Consider the following 8,130-nt stretch of genomic DNA (forward strand, 5'->3'; position numbering starts at 1 on the left):
CATCGGAAGAGCTGGCAATTTGTTATTTTCTCAGTAAACACTTTCTTGCCTTTGTAATTAGTGTGATTAAATGCCTGCCGGGAGGAGCCCAGCCCTCTGCCCGGCCCTGCCCAGCCCTGTCCTGCCCGGCCCTTCCCCGGCTGCTTTTTCTGGTGGGGCAGGTGAAGCTCCCCACCGCAAAGTGCCTCCTCCCCCCCTCAGTCAAACGGGGCTCTGCTGGGCCGGGAGCGCCCACTGGGCCTGATGGCCTTCCTGCCCGGGTGCTTCGGGGAGGGGTGCAGTGCTGCCCCCCACCTCAGGGCAAAGGAGTTCCTCCTGCAGCTGCTGCCCCCCCCATCCTTCACCCCGAGCGGAGGGTCTCCGTGCTTTGCGGAGCAGAGATCCCCAAATATCCAGGTCTGACAGTTGCCCCAAAGGTGATTTTTCCCCCAAAAGGCAACCGGATTTTCTTGGGGGGCTTTCCCCCCCCCCCTTGAAGACGTCTCTCTTCTCACCCAAGAAGCTTCTTCAGTTCTTCAGAACACAAAATATTTTCAAAAATAAAACCAAGGAAGTCCAGTTGCCTTTTGGGGGGAAAAAGCCCGCCCTGAGCTTCCCTCCCTGCAGTGCTGGCCTTCCTTGGCTGCTGCTGCTGCTGCACGGACCTGGATTTACTGTACTAGAGAAGCAGTGTGTGTGTGTGTGTGTGTGTGTGTGTGTGTGTCTGTGTGTGTGTGTGTGTGTGTGTGTGTGTGTGTGTGTGTGTGTTGCAAATGAGCAGCTCAGGACGAGCTCCAGGGTCCTCCTCTTCTGTGGCAATGCCACGAGCGAGAAGACCACATTGACCGGGGTGGCTCGGTGGGCTTGGCAGGCACGAAAAAGGGTCCCCAGGCCACTCCCTCCAACTGCCCCCAAGGCTGCTGAGGGCCAGGAGGACACCCCCCCCCACCAGAACCAAGAGCCCCTCCGAGCCAAGCAGCAGAAGGCGGAAAGCGGTTTTTAACAAGCAAACCTAAAATGAAAACATTTGATCTAGCGATTAAGGCATCGGCTGGAAACCAGGAGACGGTGAGTTCTAGTCCTTCCTCAGCTAGGAAAGACTTCTCAATGACTTCACGCCAATCACCAGGAGACGGTGAGTTCCAGTCCTGCCTTAAGCACAAAAGCCAGCTAGGTGACTTTAGACCAGTCCATTTCTCTCAGCCCAACTCACCTCACAGGGTTGTTTTTGTGGGGAAAACAGGAGGGGGAAGAACTATTAGGTAAGTTCACCACGGTGAGTTATTGATAAAACTAATGAAGGCGAACAGAATAAACGAATAGCGGGCAGGGTCCGTTGGGAGCCTCTGTGCCCTGAGAAGTTTAGGAGCTTGACAGTCTGTTGGGGGGGGGGGGAATAAATGTTTATAATGGCAAAGTTTTGCATCCTCTCCTCTGGAAGGTGTGCCCGGTTGTGGATGCCGATGGGGGTCCTTGCATGGCGGGGGTCAAACCGCTAACAAACAAACGAAACACTTGCTAGCTATGTGCTTGTAATTTATATTTATATTTTATTCGATTTCTATACCGCCCTTCTCCCAAGGGACTCAGGGCGGTTCACAGGGCATATATAAATAACGATACAAAAGTTAAAAGGAAATTAAACCAATGCCCAATTAAAATACAACAATAATAAAATACTAAAAAACCAATTAGAAACCCATATTCCCCCATCAGGCCAGACCAGCCAATTCAAACAAGTGGGTCTTCAACCCGCGGCGGAAGGATCGGAGGTCTGATGCCATCCGGAGCTCAACCGGCAGTTGGTTCCATAATGCCGGAGCACCCACAGAGAAGGCCCTCCCCCTGGGGGCCACCAGTCGACATTCCCTGACCGGAGGCACCCTGAGGAGGCCCTCTCTGTGGGCACGCACTGGGCGGAGGGAAGTTGACGCCGGCAGCAGGTGGTCCTCGAGGTAACCCGGACCCATGCCATGTAAGGACTTAAAGATCATAACCAAGACCTTGAACCTCACCCGGAAGACAACTGGTAGCCAATGCAGCTCGCGGAGCAAAGGTGTAACATGGGAGTACCGGGAAACTCCCAAGACAACTCTCGCGGCCGCATTCTGTACCAGTTGGAGCCTCCGAGTGGTCTTCAAGGGAAGCCCCATGTAGAGAGCATTACAGTAGTCCAGGCGAGAGGTCACGAGCGCATGAGTGACCGTACGCAAGGCATCCCGGTCCAGATAGGGCCGCAACTGGCGCACCAGGCGAACCTGGGCGAAAGCCCCCCTAGTCACGGCCACTATATGATCTTCCAGGGTAAGTCGTGAATCTAGGAGGACTCCCAAGTTGCGAGCCCTATCCACGGGGGGTAAGAGCTCACCCCCCATAGAAAGCGATGGAACATTTTGAATGTCCCGGGATGCCGGAATGCACAGCCACTCAGTCTTGTCAGGGTTGAGTTGAAGTCTGTTCCTCCCCATCCAGAACCGAACCGCCTCCAGGCAACGGGACATCACAGCGAGGGCATCACTGGGGTGGTTTGGGGTCGAAATGAAAAGTTGGGTATCATCGGCGTATTGATGATACCCAACTCCAAAACCACGAATGATCTCACCCAGCGGTTTCATGTAGATGTTGAACAGGAGAGGCGAGAGAACCGACCCCTGAGGAACTCCACAAACGAGAGACCTAGGGGCCGATCTCTGCCCCCCTGCCAACACCGACTGTGGGCAAAACCTTTGTGGGATGCTGAATAAGACCGTGGAGTAAGAAAACTGGGTTAGTTTGTGCTAGCAAAAAGCCGACGGGAACCTGAGGCCTTTTTGAACACACAAATTTATTGACAGGCATCAATGTAAGGGGCAGCTCACCTGATTTAACGAAATAAAGCAGGGGTGTCCAATGTTGGTAACTTTAAGACTTGTGGACTTCAACTCCCAGGATTCCCCGTCCAGCAGGCTGAGAGTTGAAGTTCACAAGTCTTAAATTTGCCAAGGTTGGAGACCCCTGCAATAAAAGCGGAGGGGGGGGATTGATTTACTTCTTCCTAAAGCACAAACAACGCATCTCTTAGAGCTGATCCTTGGTCATTATTGTTGAGTTTCTTATGTATTTCTTCCTCTTTTCTTTTTTCTTTCTTTCTCTCTCCTTCCCTCTATCATTCTCTCCTATATCAATCTATGATCTATCTATATCAATCTATCTTTCTATTTATCTACCAATTTATTTCTATTTCTATTATTATTTTTATTTCTATCATCTACCTCAATCTCTATTTCTCTCTCTCTCTCTCTCTCTCATTTATAACACACCCATCCCGTTATCCAAAGCAACTCTCCTCCTGGATAATACTTTGATGGCTTTAAGGTGTGGTCGGCCACCTTTGCAGTGTAGACCTCTTTCGTAACGTCATCGGAGACACGGGTCTCTCAGGTAAAGGAAGGAGAAGCGCCAGGTGTGGGAAGTCGGCCAGGCAGGGTGGGCGGGACCTGCTCCCAGGGGGAGGAGTGATTGATGGGGCCTGGAAATTGTCAGCCGCAGAAGATGAGACGTAAGTGAAGTGTGCTCTGGGGGACACACGGCAACTTGTGTTGCAGTCAGGGGAGCCTTCTGGAATTCTCTGCAAGTCCCATCAGGACAGGCCCGGCAGCAATGGGCTGTTTTGGGGCTGGGGGGAGGGCCCGGGAAGCCCCTGTCCTCCTGGGCCTGGCAGACGCTGCCGCAGAGGGGCTCCTGCCCCCCCCAGCCCCTCTGGGCCGAAGGAGCCTTCCTGCTTACTGACCGGTTCCCTTCCCTTGACCTACCACCACAAGGGACCCCAACGCTTCCGTTGCCAAGTCAGTGGTGCCCTAACTGACAATTGCACTTATGACTCTCCTGGCTCTTTTTACGACCTCCCTTGCCACAGTTGCTAAGCAAATCACTGCGGTTGTTAGCCGAACCCCTGGGGTTGTTAAGTGAATCCGCCTTCCCCAGGGACTTTGCTTGTCAGAGCGTCGCAAAAGCGGATCAGGTGACCCTGGGAATTGCAACCGTCATAAATACGAGCCAGTTGCCAAGTGCCTGAATTTTGATCACATGATTACGGGGATGTGGCAACGGTCGTTAAGTGTGAAAAACGGTCATAAGTCACCTTTCTCTGTGCCGCTGTCACTTCAGTCGCTAAATGAACAGTTGTAAGTTGAGGACTGCCTTTACTGCCAGCAGGGGAGAGAAGCCCCATCTGTGCCCAGCATCACACAGGGTTGGCTTCAGCTGTTGTTAAGGGAAGGGAAAATTTGCACAGCATTTGTCCGAAATGGTATAGGGTTTCCTGCCTGAGCAGGGGGTTGGACTAGATGACCTCCAAGGTCCCTTCCAACTTCTTCTTCTTCTTCTTCTTCTTCTTCTTATTATTATTATTATTATTATTATTATTATTATTATTTCCGGGGTGAAGGGAGAAACGCCCAGCGCAGCCTTGAGGAGTTCCCCCAGTGAGCCCCACTCGGCTTGGCCTGCCTCTTCTTCCTCAGAGCCGTTTCCTGGAGAGCCAATTGGTGCCCCAAACTCCAATTTCGGTCTCATGGTTGGGCGTGTTAATTGTCAGAGGGATCTCGGAGTCCCAGTGGACCATCCCTTAAATAGGAGCCAGCCGTGTGCGGCAGCTGCCAGAAAAGCCAACACAGTGCTGGGCTGCATTAACAGAGGGATAGACACAAGATCACCTGAAGGGTTAAAACCACTTTACAAGGCCTTGGTAAGGCCACGCTTGGAATACTGCATCCAGTTTTGGTCACCAGGACGTAAAAAAGACGCTGAGACTCTAGAAAGAGCAACAAAGACGATTAGGGGCCTGGAGGCTAAAATAGACCAAAAACGGTTGCAGAAACTGGGTCTGTCTAATGAAAAGTAGGACTAGGGGTGACAGGCTAGCAGTAAAAAAGGTTGGAGACTAACCAAGGAGAGAAGCAGCCTAGAACTGAGGAGGAAGTTCCTGACAGTGGGAACAATTAACCAGTGGAACCACCTGCCTCCAGAAGTGGTGGCTGCTCCATCATTGGTGGCTTTTAGGATCCTACCAGGATTTCCCCCCTGATGGAGGTGCCCACTTCTCACATTCTCCATCCAACCACCCTCAAATCGCTGGACGTTTTCAAAAATAGCCTGGACAACCATTTGACTGGGATGGCGTGAGGACTCCTGCCTTGAGTAGGGGGTTGGACTAGATGACCTTTGAGGCCCCTTCCACCCCTAGGTATTCTATGACTCTATAAAGAAGGGAGGGAGGGAAAGAAAGATGAGAAGGGAAGAAAGAAAGAAAAGAAGGAAGGCAATGGGTGGAAGCTCCTTAAGAAAGAGATCCAGCCTGGAACTAAGGAGGGATTTCCAGGCGATGAGAACAATTAATTGATTGATTAATTAATTAAAAATTAATCAGTAGAATAGCTTCTCTCTGGAATCACGGGTTCTCCATCCCTGGAGATTTTTAAGAAGAGATTGGACAGTCATTTGTCTGGGATGGTATAAAATCTCCCGCCTTGGGCAGGGGGTTGGACTAGATGTCCTCCGAGGTGCCTTCCTGCCCTGGGATCCTATGTTCTTTGAAGAGATTTGAGGCTTTGGGGGGGGAACCGACTGGTGGGGCTCATCCTGCACCCCAAACCCTTCAGGATGATCTGGGCAAGGCAGCTGGCCTTCGAACAGGCAGTGGGACTCCCGAAGGTGCCCAGGCTAGGAGGCACTGCTGCTCCTGGGGGGCGGGGGCAACCCTCTGCCCGGGGCAAAGGAGGGCTTGCTCACCCTGCCCAGAGGGCGGCTAGGATGGGGGTGGGGGAAGGGAATGTTAGTGCAGGTTCGAGTGTTAGTGTAGGTTCGCGTCCCACCAGGCTCAAGGTTGACTCAGCCTTCCATCCTTCCGAGGTAGGTAAAATGAGGACCCAGATTGTTGGGGGCAATTAAGCTGACTTTGTAATAATGCCGCTGGTGTGTGTGTGAAAGCCCTAATAAGCAGGCATATACATAGAATGAAGGCTACTGCTAAGCACATTGGTTTGTGCTTCTTAGATTGTAAGCCGCCCTGAGTCTTCGGAGAAGGGCGGGATATAAATGGGATTTTTTTAAAAAAATGTTGATGCAAAGCGCCCCCTGGCAGAGTCAGTGGCACAATGCAGCCGAAGGAATTTGTGTTCTATGGCTGTGCAGCTGTTCAGTTGTGTTTACTGGATTGATGGGCTACGACTAAGTTGGCGAAAGCAGCGGTGTGCAACCGTGGGCACTTTAAGACCTGTGGACTTCAACAATGCGTGGGTAACACAACTCCGTTTAGCCTAGAGGTGTGCAACCGTGGGCACTTTATTATTATTATTATTATTTATTATTAATTTTATTTGTATACCGCCCTTCTCCCGAAGGACTCAGGGCGGTGAACCGGGCCATACATGTTAAAAGACAAAATACAAAAATTAAAAGAGATTAAACAAAGTGCCCACAACTATAACAATAGATTAAAACACATTAAACAGTAATAAAACCCAACCCCATCCCATCAGGCCAGGCCGGCTTGTTCGAAGAGATAAGTCTTTAGATCACGCCGGAAGGAGCGGAAGTCGGGCGCCATCCGGAGCTCGACCGGAAGATGGTTCCATAAACCCGGCGCGCCCACAGAGAATGCCCTCCCCCTGGGGGTCACCAGTCGGCACTCTCTGACCGGTGGCACCCTGAGGAGGCCCTCTCTGTGGGAGCGTACTGGGCGGAGGGAAGTTGACGCTGGCAGCAGGTGATTCCTAAGGTACTCCGGACCCATGCCATGTAGGGCTTTGTAAGTCATTACCAACACCTTGAATCTCACCCGGAAGACAACTGGAAGCCAATGCAGCTCGCGGAGCAGAGGTATAACATGGGAGTATCGGGAAACTCCCAGCACAACTCTCGCGGCTGCATTCTGTACCAGTTGGAGCCTCCGAGTGGTCTTCAAGGGAAGCCCCATGTAGAGAGCATTACAATAGTCTAGGCGAGAGGTCACGAGCGCATCAGTGACTGTACGCAAGGCATCCCGGTCCAGATAGGGCCGCAACTGGTGCACCAGGCGAACCTGGGCGAAGGCCCCCCTAGTCACAGTTACTATATGGTCTTCTAAAGAAAGCTGTGAGTCTAGGAGGACTCCCAAGTTGTGAGCCCTATCTACAGGGGGTAATAACTCACCCCCCATAGAAAGAGATGGGATATTCTGAATATCCCAAGATGCCGGTACGCACAGCCACTCAGTCTTGTCGGGGTTGAGTTGAAGTCTGTTCCTCCCCATCCAGACCCGAACCGCCTCCAGGCAGCGGGACATCACGTCGAGGGCATCACTGGGGTGGTTTGGGGTCGAAATGAAAAGTTGGGTATCATCAGCATATTGATGATACCCAACTCCAAAACCACGAATGATCTCACCCAGCGGTTTCATGTAGATGTTGAACAGGAGAGGCGAGAGAACCGACCCCTGAGGAACTCCACAAACGAGAGGCCTCGAGGTCGACCTCTGCCCCCCTGCCAACACCGACTGCGAGCGTCCCAGGAGATAGGAGAACCACTGAAGAACCGTGCCTCCCACTCCCAATCCCCTGAGACGCCGCAGCAAGATACCATGGTCGATGGTATCAAAAGCCGCTGAGAGGTCTAATAGGACAAGGACAGAGGAATATCCCCCGTCCCGAGCCCTCCAGAGATCATTCACCAGAGCGACCAATGCCGTCTCCGTGCTGTACCCGGGCCTGAAACCCGATTGGTACGGGTCTAGATAATCCGCTTCATCCAGAACCAGAGGGAGCTGATGCGCCACCACGCTCTCAACAACCTTCGCAAGAAAGCGAAGGTTGGAGACCGGACGAAAGTTATTTAACACAGCTGGGTCCAAGGCAGGCTTCTTGAGGAGAGGTCTCACCACCGCCTCCTTCAAGGTGGCAGGGAAACTACCCTCACTCAAAGAGGCAGATATAACCGCCTGGAACCAGCCTCGTGTCCCCTCCCGGGCTGCATAAACCAGCCAGGAAGGGCACGGGTCCAATAAACATGTGGTGGAGCTCAGCCTCCCCATAATCCTGTCCACTTCCTCCGGAGTCACAGGATCGAACTCCTCCCAGATAACATTGACAAGACCACCTGTGTCCTGATCGTCAGACTCTGCCCAGTCGGAGTCCA

Source organism: Vipera berus (assembly GCF_964194415.1).
Source record: "Vipera berus genome assembly, chromosome: 1".
Taxonomy (NCBI): Eukaryota; Metazoa; Chordata; class Lepidosauria; order Squamata; family Viperidae; genus Vipera; species Vipera berus.